Here is a 24,497-nt window from a genome sequence, read left to right on the forward strand (position 1 = left end):
TGCATCTGGGCTGCTGGCAAGCGCCCGCTTCAGCGCCAGGCTGTGGACATCTGTGAGCACTCCAGGGGTGGCAGGTTGAAGATTTTAGTTCCACAGCGAGGGACAGAAAGAGACAAGGGGGGGGTGGGCAAAGACTGGGTGGGGGGTTTAAAAGAGGATGGAATGGATGGAGATGGAAGTGGAAAGGATAGTCTCGCAGGCCTAAAGCGGCGATGAAAAATAAGAGTGTAATGGTGCGAGAAGAGAGCAGAGACGAGATGAGAAAATCCTCTTCTCCTTTTTGTCCTGCTTCACGAGGAGGATTTAAGGGCTAAGATGAGGAGACAGGCGCCCATAAACAACAAAAGGAGAGCACGGGAGAGTGGGGAAAGACCGGAGGTGAGGAGAGCAGAGAGCCTTGTCTGCTTTCCCAGACTGGCAGCTCGGAGGGAAAACTCACCATTTAACTACCACTGTCAAATTTGCGATAAACGAGCTCCACTTATCCCGTAGCCATCTTTAACCCTTTATAGGGTGTGCTCTCAGGGCCTAAGTGGTTCCATATTTCCAGCTTGATCTTTAGCCCCCTCCTCCTGGCTCTATCTATTGTTGTTCAGTCTCTTCTTTTTATTATCCTTGTTTGTTTCCTTTGCCTGTATGCTGGGCAAAGTCGTTTTCTGTGGCAACCCTATTAAATGTGGGCAGTCAGTAAACTTAATTCAAGCACGCTGAGTGGAAGAAAAGCAGCAGGAGAACAGCATAGCTGAAAGTTTAGTCTGATTAAAGCTTGCCGTGTTTGTTGCGATTGATTTGTTGTGCCTGTGTGGGTAAGCAGTCAGGTACGTAGGAAGTCTGCGATTTACGAGTCTGAGATGAAGAGGTTGTGTTAAAGGCAGACTCAGTTGTGTAGTACGTGCATAAAGTATGAGACAACTCAACCTCTTTGGTTGATCATAAACCTTCCTGTAAGGCCAGTTACTGTAAAGGTATAGTATATTGGATGAATCTACTTTCTCCAAACTCTCCGCTTATCAGTTAGTTCTGCCGGATTAATCTATGGTTCCTCTCCCCCTGAGGATTCTGGTAGGTTTATTTTATAGCTACCTGTCAGCCTTATTTCACTTTCCCTAGCCTATATCCACGACGTTCCACTTCTGGGATTGCTCCGTTGCTGCCGGAAATTCCACCGGATGTCACTCTTTTCGGTCGGATGTCCGTCACCTTCCTCTGTCTTTGTGTTGGCGTTCTAAACTGCGGTGGATTTCTGAGGACTATGGTTAACTGCTCCTCAGATCTCTGCAGGGTAAATCCAGACAGCTAGCTAGAATCTGTCCAATCAGAGTTTCCTGTTGCTGCTATTTTGCTGAGGCACTGTTGTTCCGTACGGCACCTAGCGCTGCCCAAGACAATTGTGATTGGTTTAAAGAAATGCCAATAAACCGGAGCACGTTTTTCTCCCATCCGGGAATGCTGTTTGGACTAGCCAGACCCTCCTCTGCACCGCTGTGGAGGAAGGTCTGGCAATGCGAGACTACACTTTCCCTAACCCTGACAGAGAGCTGCGAGTGCTGAAACTTAACCATAAGAAAAGTTGTAGCGTGCTTTTGTTGCTACAGTATGAGTGGATAATGTATTCCAAAAGCAGATATTGCAAATGAAATATACCGATAGTGAACATTTTGCTAATTTGCGACTTGGCAAATACATACTCCTCTTCCGCTTAAAAAAAACATCTGGGTGGCATTATGTAACTTTCAGAATGTTTTTGCTGTTGCAAATTAATGGTATATAATCATAATTTTCTAGGAGGCAGGGTTAGTTAAAATATATAAAAAAGATTACAAAAGCACGCACATCCAGATGATGAATATCGTAATCATATAAATATTTTTTTCCTCGTGAACCACTTTGCAACTTTGTCTGTGATAGGTGCTATATTAAATAAACGTAATATTAAATACTAGGTGCTGGACAGAAGAACATGTAAAAGACAGAAAAATCGAGTCCGCCCACTAGATAATGCTCCCATGAACATACATGTCACAATATTTGTTCGTGGGAGCATTATGTCGGGTAAATTATATCACTTGAAAGCAAGCATTCTCATTATGAAAATGATTTGCAGTATTTGTTTTCTTTTACCAGCTATTACCGACATACACATTTAACTACTGCATCTAAAACATCAATAGCAATTGTAGGACTCTCTTTCAACTAAAAATACAATAAATAAATTAAATAATCTAACCAGATCATTCATCTGGTTGCATGAAACGCAAGATAAATAAAACACTCCTATTTTAATACATACATAATATATATTTCAGTGTATTAGCTCAAAAGGCCAAAAGTGGCCACCATGTGGTCGCAGCGTTGTGGCTTTGGCTTTGACTTTGACTCACTCACTTAGTTGCGTGTTATCCTCCGCTGTTTGCCCTTTCTCTGCATTCCCTTTTATTCCGAACCACTTTAATGTGCGATGTCATGTCTTTATTGAGACTTATTTTCTCCTAAACTAAAAACTGATTTACTGACTGACTCACTGCACTCTTTATTAGCGGATCAAAGATGCAGTTTTATGTACTGGAGAAAAATGTTTTCGTACACTCTGAAAAGTGAAAACGGCTTTGAGGAAGCTTTGGGTAGCAGCGGAAGAAGAACCCCAGACGTCTCCTTTTACACAAATCTCTTCGTAATGTTTTTATGAACTCGGCAAAAGCTTTTCATATTTTTTTTTTCAAGGGAATCATTTAAAGATATTTGCACTAGTGAGACGCCCTATTGAACTGAGTGTATCCCCTGATGACCTACACGCTCTAAAAGTGCAGCATGCCCACATGCCTAAAGTATGACATGCTCATCGCTGTTGAACAACAACCTCATGTCTCTAAAAAGGAGAGGTTTTTATTTATTTATTTTTTTTTCGTTTTTCGGCAGCCAGGGTGGCCTAGCGGTTAACAAAGAACCCATAAAGGAAAGGTCACCGGTTGGATCTATGCAGCAGCTAATGGATCCATCTTTGAAGTACCTTTTTTGAACAAAGTCACAAAATCCTGCTGCTCCTTGTAAGTTGATCGGGATAAGAGCCCCAGCTAAAAGCCTAAAGTGAAAATGGTTGGCCAATACAGTAAAACCGGACGCATTAACGACTGTGAACTTCCAATTCAAGTACAAAAATGAAAACCACATTGCAATGTTAAGGTTTTATGTCACTCTGGTTTTTGTTTTTCTTCAAATGATGCTGTTTTGTATCTTTTTGAATGCTGAAGTTATTGAGTTTAGTTATAAGTAGAGCTGGTCAATATATCGATATTATATCGATATCGTGATATGAGACTAGATATCATCTTACATTTTGGATATCGTAATATCGTAACATGGCATAAGTGTTGTCTTTTCCTGGTTTTAAAGGCTGCATTACAGTAAAGTGATGTCATTTTCTGAACTTACCAGACTGTTGTAACTGTAATTTGCCTTTAACCACTTTGTCATTATATCCACATTACTGATGATTATTTATCAAAAATCTCATTGTGTAAATATTTTGTGAAAGCACCGATAGTCAACACTACAATATTGTTGCGGTATCGATATTGAGGTATTTAGTCAAAAATATTGTGATATTTGATTTTCTCCATATCGCCCAGCCCTAGTTATAAGGTAGTCTCGCATTGCCAGACCTATCTCCACAGTGCTGTGGAGTAAGGTCTGGCTACACCACACATACATTGTGGGAAATGAGGAAACCAACCCTAACTCTAAACTCTGGACGCAGCGACGGTGGCTCTGCTAAATAGTCTCGGGAAAGGAACTTGTTTTGGTGGAACATTTGCACCCCGCAAAAGAAAACGCCACATACAATATTAAATGTCGTTAACTGATCACACAACACAGTAACGTGAGCTATTTAAATTAGCTGGATACATGGTTAAACCTCATTAGCTCTTACCAGTGTATCGGTGTACTTCGTCCACAGCAAATCCCACCAATCGGTCCCAAAACGTCCCAGTTAGAGAGGAAATGTCGTAAACATATTCTTTGTAAATCTTTACAATCATTGCCTAAAAGAACCAAGCAGGCCTGCCTTGTTGCACCATCCAAATTTATTTTCAAAACTTGCCGTTTTCAGCGTGTAACTTGCTAGCTCGAAGTCGTTTCTGGATTTTTGAGAACGACAACGCAGAGAGCAGAAGGTGAGGCACATCCAGCGCGTGGCAAGGCAACAGACCCTGAATATTCATATATTTTGTGAGTTTAGGATCTAGTTCAGCCAAGCAGATTTTCATCATGAAAGAAGAAAGAAAGTGAGGAATTTTTTATAACTGTAATATTTGTTATGTTTGTATCAAATGCTTTAATTGTTTGTGTAGCTAAATGTCAGACAAAAATGCCTTTGGAATATACAGGCAGCTGAAATGTTAAAAAACAAACAAAAGGTTTTCAGTCTGCAAACATGGCTTTGTCTTTAGTTACAACAGACATGACTCTTGAGATGCAAGGTTTTAATTAGTTTCCCTCCCCACGCATTACGCAATAATGGGATCCCTTCTAGTGACTGTCAGGCTTCCACAATAAGCCTGGTTGTAATTTTTATTTAGATGTTTTGCAGCCCCAGTCTTTTTACGGGGTTGGACAGAGTAAACTGTGGCCAGTGTTGAAATGAGAACAAGAGACATTATTTAAGAAGATCTCTTGTTGGTATCTGTAGCTTGCTGCCTCTGTCTGTTTGCCACTGCTGACAGACCACTGTTCAGTAATGTCATTTTTATTTAAAGGAGGTATTCTCTAAGCGATGTTGGGTGACGTCACTTCTTGTTGACGTTCGAAGGATGTCAAACAAAACGGAGGCTAGCTCGCCCCTCCCTCCCTCCTCATCCTGTCCCCTCTCCCTCCCTTCCGCGCACTGAGTAGTCCCTACTCTGTCCCTGGACAGGTAGGTAAAACAGTAAATGCAAGTGAAGTACAAAACATCACAATGTACAATTTTACAAACCTAATTTACAATAATATAAGTATGTGCAAAGTTTCATCGATAAAATGATCACAAGCCCAATTGTTCCCACATCCTAAAACTAGTTACCCCCACCCCCTTCCCAACAAAGCAATGCAGTCAAAATTCTAACCCCTCCGATCACACACAGACACACACACACACACACACACACACACACACACACACACACACACACACACACACACACACACACACACACACACACACACACATTCGTGTCCTTCTTTGAGAGTTGGATGTTCTGAACATGCAGAGAGAAGATTGAGAGAGCGTTCCATTTGTACAAACAAACTGGGTGAACGCTTGGTTAAATGCTTTAAACAGATGATGGTGCTTCAGTAATCCAGGGTTTACTTTATCAGAGTGCTGAAGGAGAGCTCAGTGACACTGATAAGTTACACCGAGAGTCAACCAAAACGGTAACGTCATGAGCCGTGAAACCAATTTTTCATAATTTTGCTGTATTGTTATAAGGACAATAACATATTTTGGGCCTTTATTTGACAGGACAGCTAAATAAATGAAAGGGGAGAGAGGGGGGGACATGTAGCAAAGGGGCAGGTCGGAGTCAAACCCGGGCCTGCTGCGTCGAGGAGCAAACCTCTATATATGGGCGCCCACTCTACCAACTGAGCTAACCAGGCGCCTCACCATAATAATGTTGCTTATCTGATCTGAAAAGCTCTGGAGGTGGAAATGCAGCTGGAGGTGGGGGATAGTTCCCTGTGAGTTTGTTACTTATCCCTTCCCATGCTAATCCCTTCACATACGTATGAAGACCATTTAAGTCCCACACCGGACGAGAAAGTAATTCATCGCTCTCCATTGACATGTATTGCGTGCATGTTCCTCCTCGTCAGTTCTATCTGCTAGCAAACAGAAAACTGCCTGAAAGCTGCTGTATGGTGGGATGCACTAACAGCAGGGTAAAGAACCCAGAACTAAGTTTTTATAAACTGCCGAACCGAAAAACCGAGCTTTTATGAAGACAAAAGGGGATACAGGCAATAAGGCCAACACATTATCACTCCCATGGCGTCAAAAAGCCAACGCTGCCTTTGGCATTTGTCATTGACGCAAAAAGTCTCCTTTAGCGTCATATTTGGCCGTGCTTGGTTGGGACTTTTGGGGTCAGTTTTTGACGCTCTCGGGACTTGCTTCTTGGCTTTTGGCGTCCTATTTAAATATGCTTGGTCAGGACTCTTGGCTTCACTTTTTGACGCTCTGGGTCGGGACGTACATTTACCTGACGTGGTGCACAAGAACGGAACAGTTAGGTTTAGAAAAAGATCGTGGGTGGGGTCACAAAATTTACATTTCAGTAACACGCCGGACAAGAACGGGACACAAACCTCCTGGGTGACAGTCCTGTGTTGTTTGCGAATAATAATTTCTGCAGTTTTTCACAAGTGCTGTTTTTCACTACAATCCATAGTTATGAGGCAGCGTTCACCTGCTACATAATTGTAAACCAACTCAACCTATGCTATTAGATTGTTGCATCAACATAATAAAAAAAAGAAGACTTGATCCTAAAATGAAGTGTTACAGCAAGACAAGAACCAGACCACAGTTAGGAACAGATACAGGTAAGTATATAAAACCTATTTAGATAAAGCAAAGTTAGAGAGCCCTACTAGCTATAGGACAAATACATCTTTCATTGTAAATGGTTCCTCGTCATTAAAGAATACATCAAAATGTGAGGATTTTTACAGGTTGCACATCACTGTTACGTGCATGTTCTCGTGGGGGCTGCTGTGTATCTCTCAATTATTTAAAAAAAACAAACCGGAATGTCATTTGATAATGGGAAAAATATGTTTTATAGAGGAGTGAACTCAAAAACAATATAAACAACTCACTGAAGTATGCAGAGTTCAGTGGATTAGAGTCCAAAAAACAATTAGGTGAACGGCCATAAAAGGCTCCGCACGCTTAGCGAAAAGAAAAATAGTTTTAGGGTACAGAAATGCTTCATTGCACGCATTTCCTGAGTCTCAAAGCTTAGGAACGCTGGCAATTTTAAGTCAAAAGAAAAAGCCATCGAGGAAATAACAGAGTGGAAACTGTTGTTCCTCCCAGGTGCTGTTTGGACCAGAAATAATCAGCAGAAAAATGTCTATTTCATTAATGCATCTAACCACCAGCCTCTAAATACAAATGGCTTAATGGTCCATTTGCACTGCTGGATGTTTAAGGACACATTTCTTTTTTTAAATCTCATCAGTGTGTCAACAAGTCAGTCTCTTATGAGTCTAACATAAATGCATCATGCTGTTGAAAGCTGCAGGTTGACCACAACAGAGACTCCTTCATCACAGTAAGCGAAGCAGGTTATTAAAATGCCAAGCTGCTGGTTCTTTATTGACTGACAGAGTTTCATTTAGCCTACAGACACCGACTAAACCAGCTGCTGACAGACTGCCACTAAACACATTGTTAGCACACACTCAACTTCACAGATACACACAGTTGGCGGCTGATTTGGTCATGGGGGTTGGAGGGTGAAGCGTTTTCTTCACTGTCGTGGTATTTCACCAGCAATCAACCACCAACCAGCATTGGCAGGAGAGGCCTGTTAGTCCCTCCGTCATTTCTTTTCGACAGCTTCACATTTTTCCTCTGTATATCGGTGTGTTGCTGCTCCACATGTGTCAGTGTGTACTTTGGAAACACAACAAGGCCAACCCTTTGCGCATTTATCTTAGGATGAATTATGTCATTCTAATTCAAACCCATGAGATGGGATTTTGTAGAAATTGTGCCTGTTTGCAATTTAAAAAGATGTACAGATAATGTAAAAGGGAAATGTTTTAAAATTGACTAAACTACTTTCAGAAACAGTCTACATGGCCACGTGTACGTGCTAACACTTTGTAGTTTAATTTAATAGCCTACGTCAGTGGTTCCCTAGTCTATATCCACGACGTTCCACTTCCGGGATTGTTCAAGTGCCGCCGGAAATTCGGCCGGATGTTCCTCATTTCGGCCGGATGTCCGTCACCTTGCGCTTTCTTTGTGTTGGCGTTCTATGGTTAACTGCTCCTCAGATCTCCGCAGGGTAAATCCAGACAGCTAGCTAGACCATCTGTCCAATCAGAGTTTTCTGTTGCATGACGAAAACAAACTTTGAACATACACATATTCCACCAAAACAAGTTCCTTCCCGAGGCTATTTTGCAGAGGGCCCGTTGCTCCGTCCAGCGCTTAGCGCCTCCCAAGACAATTGTGATTGGTTCAAAGAAATGCCAACAAACCAGAGCACGTTTTTCTCCCAACCAAGAATCGTATGTGGACTAGCCAGACCTTCCTCTGCAGCGCTGTGGAGGAAGGTCTGGCAATGCAAGACTAGTGGTTCCCAAACTTTTCCACATCAAGGACCCCTAAACTGACACAGATTAGACCACGGACCCCCATTTGATAAGATTTTGTCTCAAGGTCCCGCATCTTATATTTTACTTTTTTAGATGTTTTATTACAACTTGTAACCAAAATAGCCATACGGTCTGTCATTGTGTTGCTTCCTCTTTTTGATGTATCTTTTTAAGATCTTAATAGCTTACAGATATTGGTATGACACAGTGTGCATGTAATGCCATTTATTATAATGTCCTCTGCTGCTATGCCCAGTGCATCCCATCCCCCAGTGGGTTGCATTGTGGGACGGTATCTGAAGCTGAGAGCAACTGACCAAGCGTCAGTATGTTGAGTTGAGTTGGGGGTAAGAAAAGCTTGCATTATTTTATGCCCTTATTGGATCAGACTGCTGCCTAAATGTATCTATGTCGACAAGGCTGACAAGTTATATTCATTAAAGAAAGTTGATTTAATAAAAGTCAATTAATCTGATTAATACATTTTTGCATATTGAGGATTTAAATTTTTAATAGGGTGATGATGTCATTAAATATGATGACAGACTCAATAGAAACTCAATAGACAATTTGAATGTAGAAAAAAGGCATTTGGTACAGCCCTATATAAGATCACATATCACACGGAAATCCATCTTGCCAGGCTCCAACCTACTGTGTTTGTGTCTGAAATTCCAGCTAACCGAACCAATCAGCGTCCGGTGAGAAGCTACTGTAGGGTGCGATTTGTGTGACGGACTCCACGGTTTATTTTAAACAACAATGGCGGATGTGATAGACAGATGTTTCATCCAATCACCTGCCAGGTATTTTTTTTGAAAACAGTTTCCGATGACAGCTTCTCAGATGGCTCAGTTACAGTAACAAACCATCTGGCACGTTAGGTTGTACAAGCTTAGCCGAACCCAAACACAGATGGGTCTCCATTGTTGTACAGCTCTGCAAAAGCAATGAATGGACTTCTTTAATGTGTACATTGTGTTTCTTCTGTGTGTCACTGTGAATGAACAGTAAGAAGAAAAAAAAAAAGAAGAAACCCCCTTAGTGTGATTTCCCTCATAGCGGGTAGATGAATGAAACCAGAAACGGAAGGGGAATTCAAAGCCAAGGTCATGTAGAGTTTGTGTGTGTGTGTGTGTGTGTGTGTGTGTGTGTGTGTGTGTGTGCGCTAGCGTGTGTGTGTGTGTGTGTGTGTCTCAGCATACAAATGAGTGTGTTTCTGTGGCTTTAATCCTTGATCAGATAAAGAGCTGCTGTGGAAGTTTAGAACGTGTCCACCGTCGAGGTTTTGTTCTTTGATGCAGTTTGTGTGTAGAACATTGGAAATGGATGGCAACTAAAACTTAAACTTTTAGCCATTGCATTGTTACATAGAAGAAAGTCGATAGTATAGGGAGTATAGTTCCTCCACATCGTTCGCATTGAATTTCCCCTCTGGGATCAATAAAGTGTATCGTCTTCTTCTTTTTGATGAACGGCTGGATGTCCTTCATGTTTTAAGGTCTTCTCCCAGAAATAAAGCCGACCTTCTGCAAATTTTGATTAAACAGATTATAACAACTCGGGACAGTCAGTTATCTGATACTGTAGTTTGTAAAGATAAAATATCATCACAAAAAGTTCTAGTAGAAAAGAAAGCAACAGAACAACAGAGACACCACAGATCAGTGTCAGGCTGTTCTCATTCCCTGTTCCTATACTTATACCTACGAAAAGTAATGCACTGTTTAATTTGTAAATGTAAACCATGAAATCGTGAGCCAGGATATGCGGTGCTGTCTCTAAAGTCAGGCAACGTAGTATAAAGGTCGGGGTGGATGGGTCAACAAACACAGGACTTTCACTCAGGAGACCGCTGTTCGTGTCCCGTGTAAAAGGCATACTTCTTTAAATCTTAACCACAATTTTAAACCTAACCAAGTAGTTTTGATGGCTAAACGCGTTCCCTGCAGGGGATTGGCGGAGCACACTGATCGCTTGTGTTGCTGGACATTCGTGGGACAATTCACGAAAAATGATGCATAACCTTTGTAAGATATCATACAAACCGTTTTATGAAGATATGTTGTCAGTGTGGCTACACTCTCACTTATCACTAACGGTTTTTGTTAAGCGTATTTGATAAAATGAGTATGAATGCTATTGTGAGCATGCGCAGAAGAAACGGTCAGAGTGAGTTCCCAGACCAAAGAGACGATGGTGGTCTGTCATTTTTCTCCCGTGAATATTAGCCACTAGAAGGTTCTAGCTAACCACTTTGGTGACTGTAATAACGATAGACTGCTGCCGAAATGTCTAACACTACAGTGTTTATGCAGCCAAATTAGCTTTCTTATTGTTTTAGCAACATTAGTACACTCAGTTGCCAATTTATTTGGTAGCTAAAAGGAAAGCGGTCGAATACAACAGTCCTGCAATAAAATTTCCCTTCATGAAGGTTAAAAACTGTTTTAGAGATGCTGCAGTTTGCAGTGCTGCTGAATTGTATTGTGTTTTACTGAGAGGTGTTTCTTATATTTACACAGTTTGTCGTAAATGGTGTGGAAAAAAAAAACCAGGGCTGTCAATCCATTAAAATAATTAATCACGATTAATTGCATGATTGTCCATAGTTATCGCACGATTAATCACAATTTATTTTCTCTAAATGTTATTTTAATGGGATATTTTTTAGGTTTTTAATGCTCAAGTTGTATTTGAGACTCCGCGTAGTACAAAGAGTCTGGCCACTCTCCATTGACAAGTGTTAACTTCCTTGAAGGCGGGTACTCTGTTGAAGTTTAAAAGTATTGGATCTGCCCAGAGCCACTCTGGATCTACCATAACCAATCGCTAACGTTTGGTCGTGACGTATGTCATGCTCATGTGCAACAAGAGGGGAGACCGACAACAACTGTTGGCTTATATTTAGCATTAGCATCGCTAGCGTTAGCCTTAGCCAACTCCTTCACCGCTAACGGAGCGAGCTGTAAAAAATCTAACTTTTCCTGAACCCCTTGGGGAGGAGGGCCACAACATCATGGCCACCAACACAACTCAGCAAAGATTGTTCATGCTCAGGCTTGAACTTCTGGATATTCGTCAGCTTTGCCACAACGGACCGAATGGCTTTCTGGCGCACGTCCTCAACGTCATTGTTCTCAGCCACTCCCTCTGTTCGCGGATTGGACCGCCAAATATTTGGTTGGAGAAAACCCAAAAATATACCGCAAACCCAGGTGGGGTACCAAAGGAAAATTAAAATTGAGTGGAAGTACGTAGGAGGGCGGAGCCAGGCTACTTGGTGACTACCTTACCTGTAGGCCAGTAAGCCCTATCATCGGTGGGGATTCATATTTGCTAATAATATGTTGAATTCATGCTAAAAGGGTGATAGAATGTTTATACAGGGTATTTCACACTGTTCCTTAAGGTCTCCTAATAGGATATGTAACATTGGTTGGGCTGAAAATGGCCCGAGTGCTGTTTTATGCTCCCTAATGCGACCCTGTTAAACAGACCTGAGTGAAAGAGCTTTTCTGCCTTATATGGTCTGCTCATGAATATTTAGATGAGCTGCATGCAGATTGGTTGAGCGAACCACATAAACATACATTGGAGACGAGACAGCAGGTCTCATATTTCAGACACTGCAATGTTATACATTGTTTGTCTGCTATTTCGTTACTAAATTCACTTCTGAGACTTTTTTATTTTTTTATGAAAATTGATGGCTAATTGCAAATTTGGTAAGAAGTGTTGGACTTCAGGAGCTCCACACAGTCTGACGAGGTTTCTGGGTTACTGGACTACCGGGGCTTGGGGCTATGCAGAGCTGGCCGGCTGCCGGCATAACTATAGTATATTTACAGTTTGAATTTCTTCATGGCACTTATATCACAGCTACCCTAAGGTCTTACAAAGCTAACACTTTTGTCCGATTTCAATTTAATAAATTTTTGTGAATTTGAGGGGTCTCGTTAGGAGGAGGCAAGCTAGCTCTCGTTGATAGAGTTCCATCCAGCTCACCACGGGCTTTATCAATGAGACTTGCAGACAAGAGGCGTTTATTTCCCCGAGCGTTTGTTTAAATAACTCATATCACACACACATATCCATTATAAGATTAATTGGAACCTGTGGTAAGAGATTGCTGGCGTAACAAGCTCGCTGACCGCGCTCTCACTCACCACACAACGGCCATTTAGCAGGAGAGGGGAGGGAGAGCAGCGAGCTGCAGGCCCTGGAGCTCCATCAGGGCCTTGGCATTTGTTAGTCCAGTAACCCAGAAACGGTGACTGCGTGGGTATGGAGCGCTGTGGGCTGCCGGCCGTGACGCAGATCCATCTAGCTCACAGCGGGCCGGGGTCTGTGAAGGAGGACACCGCCCAGCCGCTGAGCTCCTGAACTCCGACACACAGTCGGACAAAATTTGCAATTAGACATCAATTTTCGTAAAACTGCACATATTTGACCTCTACATAGTGGATTTCTCACATTAAAAAAGTCTCAGAAGTGACTTTGGTAATTAAATAGCAGATGAACAATTTCTGAGATCCGCGAGACCTATTCAGAAGACTAAGCTTACCTCAGATCAGTGGTGTAGCCTATGTAAATGTAGGGGCGTGACAAAGATAGAGACTAGAGCCAAATAAGGAGGAGCCACCGAGTTGACGTCAACTATGAGCTTTGTTGAGATTTGCAAATTTTCAGCAGCAGTTTGAAATTTTGAGATTTGCATAGGAAAGAGGTGTCAATAGAATTTTTTAGGTTCTATGTATGTCCTATTTACGCTCCAAACTGTCGTTTTTTTTAACTACTGACAAGGTAAAATCGGTTTTGCATTCTATCATCCCTTTACGATTTTAAAGTTTTTGAATTTTTTTTTCCAAAATTAACTAAATTTGGAGGCCTCCCCTGCATTGACTCTGAGGAGCCCCTAGGGGTCCCGGACCCCCAGTTGAAGATCTCTGGTCTAAAATATAATTGTAGCATTATGTAAACCGTAATAGAAAAAAACCATGAAAAACAGTAATGTATCTGAAAGAGCACAAAGTAATACATATTGCAGATGAGATCATTTAAATAAGTTGCTTCAAAAACATTCTTCATGTCCACTAAATGTTCTCTGTGATGTTCCAGACTTTGGTAAATTTGTAAGGACACACTTGTCTGGTGATTCCAGCAAAAATAAAGTCTTCTCTGATCTGTTTTCCCTATGGTTTGAGATATAATTCTCAAGATTTGGAGTATGGAGGAGAGGGGTTGAAGGCTGCCCTGTGGGGGGAGAGAGAGAGAGAGAGAGAGAGAGAGAGAGAGAGAGAGAGAGAGAGAGAGAGAGAGAGAGAGAGAGAGAGAGAGAGAGAGAGAGAGAGAGAGAGAGAGAGAGAGAGAGAGAGAGAGAGAGAGAGAGAGAGAGATCCACAAGGCCATGACCACAGGGTAAATGTGCAACAGATGCTCAGTGTGTGTGAGTTATAGACTGTTTAGTGGCACCCCATGGCAACACAAGTTTATCTGCACATCGTATCTCTGACACCTCGACGCCTGACTGTTTTCACTGAACACCAACAGCTCTGGTCAAACACAAAAACTCTACACACTCCCAGGAATCTCACAGATATACAGCATACACAGGCAGAACATACACATATTAATTAAACTGTACGTACTTTGTAGTATGATTTAAAATAGTAAAGTTATTATGAGTGGATAGATATAGTCAACACTGTCAAGTTATTTTTAAAATTAACTGCACTTTAATATAGCTTTTTGTTTTTTTTACAGCCCGTGTCAGATAAGCACCTGGAAATATACAATATCTGGTCTTGCATACTCCCCACCCCCCAGTCGTTTGCTATCGAAAAATGAGAGGCATGCAGCAATGATAAAAGCCTCCACATGGAGAGCTGCTGCTGCTCCTCTGCAGTATTTCTTACCTGTGGGCATTGAGCGGTAAACTCAAGCCGCTGGGACTCTTCTACTGATGTGATCTGTCAAATGTGATTGTGCTGCACGCACTTTAAAAGAATGGAATTTATTTAGAAGTTTCTGTGTAATATAATAATAAAGCAGAAATGATCTTGTAAGATTTACAAATTATTCATATATTTGAGTTAATCTACAAAATCGTATTTACAATGTTGAGACAGCTTGCCATTTACGTATTTGTGTCAGTACTTGCATATTTACATGTTTAATTATTTACATCAGCAGTTAAGAATATACCTCTGTGGATTTCCTCACATTTCCTTGAGTCTACTGTATGTTCTGCTAGCGTCTGATTGGTTAATTCAGCTACATGTGGTTGAGTTAAACAAGGAAGCGTTGTTATTGTGGAGCTGATGAAGTGGGAAAAACAGTAAAGTGCTTGACAAAGTTATCCGTCTCCATCCAGCTGTTTCTTCTTATTTAGAGTGATACAAAAACCATCACATACCGAACCCTCGCGTTAAAATCTCAACACAAAAGTCTTTATTTTTTTCCCAATCTGGGAGTCAGAATGGGGAAGAGCATTTTAATGCTTTAATGCTTTAGATTAAAAAAAAATAAAGAAAAAAAATTACGACAAGACAAAAAGCTTGGTATTTAAAGCTGGAGGAATCCAGCATTTTGTAATTAAAGTGGTCTGAGAGAATACTAGACTTCTGCATCTCCTCTTGGCTTTGTTTTCAGGCTTTGGAAAATGTATCTGTCACGGTAGACCAATCACATGTCATTTCAGAGAGAAATCTGCCAATGCAGATGCACGTGCACGTTCCTTCGGCAAATGTTCTGTTTACCATAGCCAAAGGCTCAGGGCTGCAGCTAATTCAAGGCTGAACCATTAGATGAGATACTTTACTGGGATCAGTGTATATACAGTAGATATAGGAATGAAGTAGTTCATTGTCCAGGGAGTGGCATTTGCTGTGAAAACAGTTGGGCGAGCTAGTTTACTGGGATTAGCTTTTATCCTAGCATGTTGTTCCTGATGGGCCTCATAGCAGGCTGCTGCTATCCAAACAAGGCCCAGAGGCTGAAGCCGCTCACTGCCTTCTGCTGCAATCCGAATCAGGAGACGCCGGAGCTGCTGTGAAAGGAAACGTAAACGCCGCAGACGAGCCGGTAGTTCAGCCTTCTGATAACCCTATCTCACCGCTGCAGCTAATTGAAGTCCATGTTTCTGCAGCAAACTAGAGCCTCAAACCACAGTATGTCATCTCAAAGGGCTTTACAAAGAAAACGGGACGGTTGTTCTTATAGAATTGTCGCTGTAAACAGCATGCCATCTGGATAAAATTAACCCTTCTGACTTTCCCTTAAAGTGATGGTTCGGAGTAATTTCACCCTAGGGTCCTTTGCACCATGACCTCGAGCCAAACACCATTGGGAGAGTTAGCGTAGAGTAGCGTTATCAGCTGAATAGCGCAGGGGCTAATGACCCCACTAATAATGCCCGAAATGATACCAAACTTCTACACTAGTACAAATAGGTTACGCACTCAAAACGATGGATTGGAAAGTTTGTAAGTACACCAGAACTTTATGAACTCTTCTGCTGCTGCTGCTAACTGCAGTTAGACGAGTGCTTAGGGCCAACTACAAATTACACCGAAAAGAGATACAGCAAAAATATTGATTAATTTAATGATTAAATAAGGTAATGTCTCCAAACTTATCTCAGTTATTACTTGTCTCCTGCTAGTTATACTACAGCACTTACTTAAAAAAAAAAAGTTAAATTAAAAAATATTGCATATCTTTTCGGTGTTGTAATTTGTAGACAGCCCTAAGCACTCGTCTTACTGCCGGCAGCAGCAGCAACAACAGCAGAGAGCAGAATCCAGCAGGCAAGTGTTCATAAACTTCTGGTGTACTTACAAACTTTCCAATCAATCGTTTTATGAGTACATAACCTATATGTACTACTGTAGACGTTTTTTATTATATTGGGCATTATTAGTGGGGTCATGATAATGCTACGCTACGCTAACTCTCCCAATGTTAGACCCAGGTGAAAAAAGCTTCTCGGGGGGGTGTTTGGCTCGAGGTCATGGTGCAAAGGTCCCTAGGGTGAAATTACTCCAAACCATCACTTTAAGTTACGAGCTAGTGCTAGCTAGCTTGGTTGGCAGAATGGTGAACATATTCTTTACTGTAGGCTATACATACAAGATAAACTGCATGTATAGGATAGCGCTACAACCAGGCAGAGCAACAAAGAAGGAAGAGAAGCTAGTTGATAGATTCAACTTTTGCCATATCCGGTGGGCAAAACTCCGAACACGATTTTACGTGCCGATTTCTGTGCCGTTCTTTGTTCTTTTCTCAAAGAAAAGCTTAACTCCAAAGGCCCTATTTTAATGATCTGAAACGCAAGTATGAAATGCAAAACGCAAGTAGCTTTGTGGGCGGATCTCGGCCGCTGTTATTATACCGGCGGGATAAATGACTCTTGCGCCCGACGCAAACCTAAAATGGGTTGGTCTGAAGTAGCTAGGTGTGGTTTGGGCGTAACATGAAAATAACCAATCAGAGCATCATCTCACATTCCCTTTAAGAGCAGGCGTGCTTGTTCCATGGCGGATTGCTATTATGACGACGGATTTGCCTGGCGCACGCCAGACGGAGCTGTCCGGGATGCGGCAAAGTAATAAATGCCTGTCTTGTCCGGGTGGCGATGTTGCTGCAGCCTCTCGGGCGCATCTCAAGTCTGGAGAGGATTACTACACCACCTGCTCCTCTAGTGCCCCTTCCTCCTCCTCCTCCCACTCCATCTCCGTCCACCCGCTCCACCAGGAGCGCATCGCGCATTACTCCCGGACCAGATCCCGCCGGAGTGTCCAATCCCACCGTAGTTCAACATCACGTCTCCTTAAGTCCTCTAATATTTCCTCATTTATGTCATCAACACATCCATGATTCATGGAAATGTTGTGTAAAACACAACAAGCCACAAAGAATGCTGCGACTTTTTGAGGACTGTACTGTAAAGTGCCTGCTGATCTATCCAAACACCTGAAGCGCATTTTCAGTAATATTTTTCTTTGTAATTATGTATGGTTTGCAAAAATGTGAACTGCTGCGTCCGTTTAGATGAGAGAAGCAAAGTGTATGCGCGTTGTGCCCACGCTACATTATGGCCAAGCATGCGCCCCTAAAATAGCATCTGAATAATGCGCCACTGACTTTAGACAAGGTTTTTCCTGGTCAGTGGCTGAATTGTTTTCTGAAACTGAAAAGTAGCACCAAGTAACGTTTGCGCCTGAACATGCCTCCTGTTTTCGCTGAACCGCCCCTGGGAGCGCAAATACATTCCTTAATTTACCGACATGCGTCTGTGGAGGGAAAAGTCCACTGCGTCGGGTGCAAAATAGGAATGATGCATGCGTCTGTGTACAAAGGCAATTGCGCTGAGTGCAAGATAGGGCCCCAAGTCTTCCAGAAGACCGCTGTTCCCAGCAGCAGCAGCCGTAAGCCCGCCCACTGACTCTATACACGATGTGATTGGCCTGACCAGAGTTTGGTTTTTAATTTTGCTGCCGCTAGGGTGCGTCTAGATTTCTAGGCCATCTGACTGTACCTTTTTTATTTTTTCATTAAAACTACACTGATACAATATCAAAAGAGATATCACTGCTGCAATACTAAAGCATAAAATCCTCATCATAATAAACATAAAGAAAAAGACAAAGTAAATATATAAAATGGAACTTTTTGAATACACACGGACATGTGAACACACACATGGAGTGAAAGAGATGCCCCGTAGAAAAACTCATCCATCACTGAATCCTTTGAAATGGATACACCCTAGGGAACAGTCAGCTGTGTTCATTTCCTGCCTTGATGTTCAAAGATAAAAGACAAATGTAAAAGAGCTGAAATTGACAGGTGCTCAAATCTTACTAATGGGCTCTGAAGAGTAAAGGCTGTCAGTGAAAAGGAATGGGAACCCCCTAAGGCAGGTATATAGGCTGATATAAAGTATCTCGGTTTTACAAGTTGGAAACTGGTAATTACGGTAACTCCGACATGACATGACCGTTGCATAACTCGCGTAATGGCAGGCTGCTCTCATGCAAAGTTCAGTCTTACCTACAAAAAAAAGTAATGCACTTTAATTTGTATTAAACCCACGTAATCGCGAGCCACTGCATTGTCAGACACTTAGAATATTAATCTGAGCCTGTTGGCGGCAAAACGAGCAATTTTGGAAAGGTAAATACAAGCTGGACAATTGCCCTATTAACTTACATTGTAGCTTGTTTTGCCGCCGCCGACTGCCACGATCTCTCTGAATACTGGACCAATGTCAAAGATTGTTGTTCCCTTCAGACACTTAGACATAAAAACATAGGAAATTAGGGCCCTAGTTTCTAGTTTAGACAATATGGTTGGACTGGGAGTTTGTTTGCCAGTGTTGAAAACGAAGTACAGTTTTTCAAGTTTCCACTTCACTGCACTTCAGAGGTGGATTTTGTAATTTGTACTCCACTACAGTTATCTGATAACTTTAGTTACTTTGCAGATTCAGACTAATAATACAAAACAGAATCACCAAATGAATTATGATGTATTAAGATAAGACCTTATTGTCACCCCAGGGGAAAATTCATGAGCTATCCCGCCGTATAAAGTAATTCAAGATCAGCGCCTTTATAAGCTGCAACAATAAAGTGATGAACACATTAATGCATCGATAATTCGATAATAAAATCTCAAATTTTGAACTTTACTTTTAGTTCTTTAAGTATATTTTGATGTGAACACGTTTTGTGCTTTTACTAAAGTCACATTGTGAACGCAGGACTTTCACTCGGAAAAGTGTAGTTATTGCTTATTTCAGTAAAACATTGAGTGCTTCTTCCACCACTGTTTACAACCTGTGTGATTGTCTGACTGCTGTATTCCTGTGGAGTCATGTTGGATAACAATGTTGCCACATCCACAGATCCCAGCAATTAACTTGACAAAGTAGTAAAAGTAAACTGGTACCATAGTAATGATGATATGCAGTTGACTTTTCCATAATATATTTCAGGGCACTGGAGAATGCTTTGGATAACGGCATGCGCTGAACGCCACGTACCTGTGTACCAAACCAACATACCAGCCATGCGTTAATTATCCAGAGGGCCCAATAAAAACATCTTACTCTCTGGTTAGAGATGTATGGAACAAATCAGTTCCTCGGTGCGGTGACTCAGTTCGTGCTGGATGGGGAGCGGAGCTCCCATGGAGTCTCCAAACCAAGATTCTTCTCGTGTCGACACAACAAGCTTGACTCAATCATCTCAGTGGGAAATAATAGGCACATCACGTAACATTCTCCACACAGGTTTCATGACAAGAACAACAGAAGAATGGCACGCTGTTCTGAGGTCAGAAGAAACAAACAAGCTCGATGCCATCATGGTGGCAGCAGGAATTGCAGATTCAGACTAATAATACAACAAAATCAACATATGAATTATGATGTATCAAGATAAGACCTTATTGATCCTCGGGGGATTCACAAGCTATCCAGCCGTATAAAGTAATTCAAGATCAGCTGGAATGCCGCTGCGTGCAGAGTTCCCTTTTGCTTTAGGGTGCACAGACTCAACACTCGCAGACATCCAACCATCAGGCATTACAGCGGCATGCATTGCAGCCCCAACTCTATTTTGAAGAGAAATTGTTAGGCTGATTTAGTTTTGCATTGTAGCACATAATATAATAAAAAGAACATCCATTAATGTGTTTGTTTTTATTGTGTTTATGGCTACAACAGTGACGCCGCCCTGAATAATGTCTATCAAAGTCAGCAGTGATATAACTTAAATCAGGGGTCTTCAACGTTTTTTACAGCCAATGACCCGTGAACTGAAAGAGACACGAATCAGGGACCCACCCCCCTACTACATCCATCCATCCATCTTCGTCTGCTTATCCGGAGTCGGGTCGCGGGGGCAGCAGCTCCAGCAGGGGACCCCAAACTTCCCTTTCCCCGAGCCACATTAACCAGCTCCGACTGGGGGATCCCGAGGCGTTCCCAGGCCAGGTTGGAGATAGAATCCCTCCACCTAGCTCTTCACGGATGACTGAGCTTCTCACCCCATCTTTAAGAGCAACATGGCATCATGACTTTGCGTAAACATACACGCCACTTTCAGCCCGAGTGAAAGGTCCCAGTGTACAAGCCTAGACTTGGGGAGTCTTTCTGCTTTTAAATTTGCAGGAGTGCGGAATTTGAGTGTTCTCGTGGACCAGTCCTTAAAATTTGATAAACACATCTCATCTGTAATCAGCTCCGGTTTCTTCCAACTTCGTTTACTGTATAAAATCAAAGGCTTTCTCACCCCGATAACTCTCATAATAACGATAACGCTTCATGCATTCATCACGTGTCAGCTAGATTATTGCAATTCACTCTACTGTGGTATATCTAGTTCTCAAATTGCCTGTCTTCAGTTAGTCCAAAATGCTGCCGCCAGACTTATCCTTAACTGTCGCAAATATGACCATATCTCTCCTATTCTCAAATCTCTACACCGGCTGCCCGTTCGACAGAGAATAGATTTCAAAATCCTTCTCTTTGTCTTCAAATCTATACATAACTTAGCTCCCGTCTACCTATCCGAACTTATTCATCCGTACACCCCTCCCAGAAGCCTAAGATCACACGACCAGGCTCTGCTGGTAGTCCCTCGTGTCAGACTAAAGCGTAGAGGGGAGCGCGCGCTTTTGCAGTGGCAGGGTCTCGTCTGTGGAACACCCTGCCTATAGAGATCAGAACGGCCCCCAACCTTGCTATCTTCAAGTCGTTGGTAAAAACCTTTATTCTCATTAGCATATTGATCTCCTTTTTAGGTTGGTTCTTCTTTTTATACTTGAGTCTGTGTTTTAAGGTTGCTCTTAGCTTTGCTGTTTTTATTTAGTGTTTTATGCGTTGTCTTGCTGGTTAGGGTTAGGGCGTCGCCACGTTGCGTGTTATCGCGAAAAACGTGACGTACTATCGCGAGAACAATGTCACGTGTGGGGGAAAAAAAAAAAAAAAGGAAAAAGGAAAAAAGTTGGGTTTAGGAAAAGAACACAGGGAAAGGCTTAACAAAAAAAATAAAAATTGCCAAAAATAAAAGAACACAGGGAAAGGTTTTAATAACACAATAAAGCGACAAAAACAATAACATGTCCTACAATAACATGTAGAGTGGCCTTAAACCTTTATACCTTTTATTGTGCATAGTACTAAGCTATTAAAATAATAATTGTTGGCATGCTTTTATAAATCGTGTTTTAATGTTAACCATACATGTGGCACTGTGAATCTTTAGGATCAACTGGATCTGTGGCTAGCTACCTTAGTGACTACCTTACCTGTAGGTAGTGATGGTCAACTGAAGCTTCGCGAACCAGTGTCTTTACTTTCTGAGCTCACTAGATGTCGCTCTTGGTTCAAAAAAGGGTTTGAAAACCCATTGAATTGCCATTCATTTTTTTTTTTTTTTAACAGAGAGCGCCATCTAGTGAGCTCAGAAAGTAAGGACACTGGTTCGCGAAGCTTCATTTGACCATCACTACCTGTAGGCCAGTAAGCCTATCATCAATGTTTTTTTTACAAATAGTCTGATTTTTAAAGCTTTAAAAAATGAAGGGCCCCCCTTCATTAACTCTAAGGACCCCCTAGGGGTCCTGGACCCACATGTTGAAGATCTCTGATATAAATGATCCTGTGAAGGTTTTTTTTTTTGTCAGCAAATTATTTTAAAGACATATCGCTGTAATCTAACTTATAATTGAGCATAGAAAGACCCTTAACATGTTTTGTTCTTGATGGAGTTATTCATTGGAAACCAATCAGTGATGACTTGATCAAATGAAGTGACTTTTGAGAAATAGTTTTTGAGCATTCCCTAATTTTATAAATCATTTGTAAAGAAAAAAAATTTAATTTACCCTTGGGGATTAATAACGTATGTCTTCATCTTTTTCTTTTTTTTCACAGAAAGATGACAGGAAATGGCATCAACAAAGACAGACAAGTACAGTGCGCTTTACGGTTCATGGTCAGTGTTTTAACTAGCCAACGAGGCTGGTGCAAGTGTTCAGTGGTGGAGCTGGATCTGTTACAAACCTGGTACACACACACGCACGCACACGCGCGCACACACAATTGCAGGTGCACCATATTCAGTTTGAATACTGTAGTTGCAGTGTAAATCTATTTGACTCAGTCTTCCTTAAACACACACAGCTTAAAAACATGCATTCTTTCCCGTGGGCCACTGCCTGTTTCTTTGATTTGCCTCTCGCTGCCAATTGGCTCTGGTCTTATCACTCTGCCTCTTTCTCCTTTTACTGACGACTGTCTCTTATTTTCTGTTTCTCAGCCTGTTTTGTGTCGGTTTCTTTTTTTAAATCTCACTCTTCTTACTCTATCCAATTTCCGCTCCCTCCGTTCAGTTCCTTCTCTCCCTAACTTTTTGTTCACGGCTATTTTCAAATCAAAACCATTCCTGCTCTCTCATTGGTTTGGAGTTTAAGTTTAAGAATGCATTGGTATTTTTTGGATGTTCCGGTGTTTTAAAAAATGTTTTTATTCAGGACATGATCATGGTTTATAATAGTTATTTTATTGTTGCATTTGATGAATGAGTTCACTGTAATTTTTTCCGTGCAAGTGTTTTTTTCTTCTGATTTGAATCTGTCCTGGCTTTTGAAAAAGTCAGATATGAACATTTTTAATCAAATGCAAATTGTATTATTATTATTGTTGTTGTAATTACTGGCTACCCTTAACTGGTCCCATGTTTTGCTTTGTATGGCCTGGATTTGTATGGAATATTCAACAAGGATCTTCCATAGTTGTGTCTAACAGCTCTGTGCTGCTTGGCGTATATGTTCATTGAGTCATACCACCATTTGACTAACTTGTAACAGTTTTTTTACACACCCAGAGTCATTGAGCACACCTGGCGCACCACTTAAAATATCACTCCACCATTTCTCTGTCAACATTACGGAGTTGAATTAAAAAACGGTTTAAAAACATTTGCATTCATGTAAGTAATGCAGGAACCACAGTGGAAAACACAAAAGCTCTCCAAATAGTATATAAAGTGATTTATCGGATTAAACAACTTATTTGTTACGCTCTGAAGTAAACTTTCACTGGATATGTCTGGATCAGCTGTGCCGGTGACGGCGTTATCTTGAAAAAAGCTGCTAAATGTAATTTTGCGGACGTACAGGAGCTTTTTTTTTTTTTTTTTTTTCAGCAGATATTTTAGTTACAACAAGATAGAGCTAGCAAAGCAGTTTGGTGTTTATATGTGTGGTAATCATTTTGGGAAGTCCCACGATCTCTACAAAGCTATCGTTAGCTTAAGTTAGCTGCTGACTAATGTTTTATAGGTACAGGAAATCGTCTCTGGTGTTTGAAGTTCGTGGACGTTTAGTATCTAAATCTATCCATGGAAAAAAAAAAGGTTTCATCATATCTTGGTTATAACAGGATAGAGCTAGCAAAGCAGTTGGTGTTTATATTTTCGGTAATTATTCAGTTTGGGAAATCCCACGATCTCTACAAAGCTAACGTTAGCTTAAGTTGACTGGCTGACTAAACAGGAAGGGACTAGAAATTGTCTCTTTTTAATTTTTTTATTTTGAGAGCGAATTGTCCCACAATATGAATACAGTTTGATCATAACTTTTGTTTTTTTTGGTAACCGTTGTTGTATAACAGCAATATTACAGTCAAGGGTTTGATTTAACGTCATATTATTGGCACTTCAGTGTTGCTTACCAACCTCGGCGCAAGCACCTCGGTCCTAGTCGCATCACTGTCGTGCCAATAATGCCTTTAAATCAAACCTCTCGTTAATTGTTTTAACAAAGTCATGTGACAACTGTGTGCCTACGGAGTGCCACACCATCTACTAAATATTTTGTTGTTCATTACATAACAACACCACTGACAACATGCCATATTGAGAGAACACGTCTTGAAAATATTCAAGAATGCTTCAGGTCTGATTCTGCTCATGGCTGTTTTAACTGGTGCAGTTTCATGATGTCAGAAAGTTTGGTCAAATGTTGGTTTAGATTTTGTATTTTGTATTGGTTTTCATCAGTTGAAATGTTTACAAGAAATGTTTCTATGGAAACCAAAAATGGCACAT

The 24,497-nt window shown here is 41.3% G+C and overlaps 1 long non-coding RNA gene across 1 annotated transcript in view; it reads left to right on the forward strand.

Annotated features, from left to right (window-relative positions):
- LOC114554670 (uncharacterized) overlaps window positions 1-23,367 on the forward strand; it is a 34,539-nt gene extending 11,172 nt beyond the window's left edge. The window contains exon 2 of the long non-coding RNA XR_003692450.1: window positions 22,322-23,367. This is a non-coding gene — a long non-coding RNA (uncharacterized LOC114554670). The remainder of the gene's footprint in view (window positions 1-22,321) is intronic.
- Window positions 23,368-24,497: the final 1,130 nt, after the last annotated feature.

This window comes from Perca flavescens, chromosome 4, assembly GCF_004354835.1.
Source record: "Perca flavescens isolate YP-PL-M2 chromosome 4, PFLA_1.0, whole genome shotgun sequence".
Classification (NCBI taxonomy): Eukaryota; Metazoa; Chordata; class Actinopteri; order Perciformes; family Percidae; genus Perca; species Perca flavescens.